Genomic DNA, 347 nt, shown 5'->3' on the forward strand with positions numbered 1-347 from the left:
CGCTCACACAGAAAACCTCAACATCTGCTACAAACAGTTTGGCCTACACACTCATCAAGCTACAAAAGTCCAAAGGTTTGGCAGGCTGTCCGAGTGAAACCATCGTAAGTTAGTCCCAGACTCCATTAAGACCAAAACACCATCACCCTCTCTGTTAATCACCCAAGGCTGCGATGGTGTAACTGGCACAGTTTTGATTGGAGGAGATCCATTACATGTCATTATCAAGGAAACACACAGAAGAATGAACATGGTGCTCCACAGGCACAGGAGTATCCCCCCCCCCTAAACTTAAGGATTACTTAAAGAATTCAAGATTTCACAGCAAAGCGAGGAGGAACAATGCT

Source organism: Copadichromis virginalis, linkage group LG22, assembly GCF_057382275.1.
Source record: "Copadichromis virginalis isolate Kocher_CV1m ecotype Utaka linkage group LG22, C_Virginalis_male_GT1.1, whole genome shotgun sequence".
Taxonomy (NCBI): Eukaryota; Metazoa; Chordata; class Actinopteri; order Cichliformes; family Cichlidae; genus Copadichromis; species Copadichromis virginalis.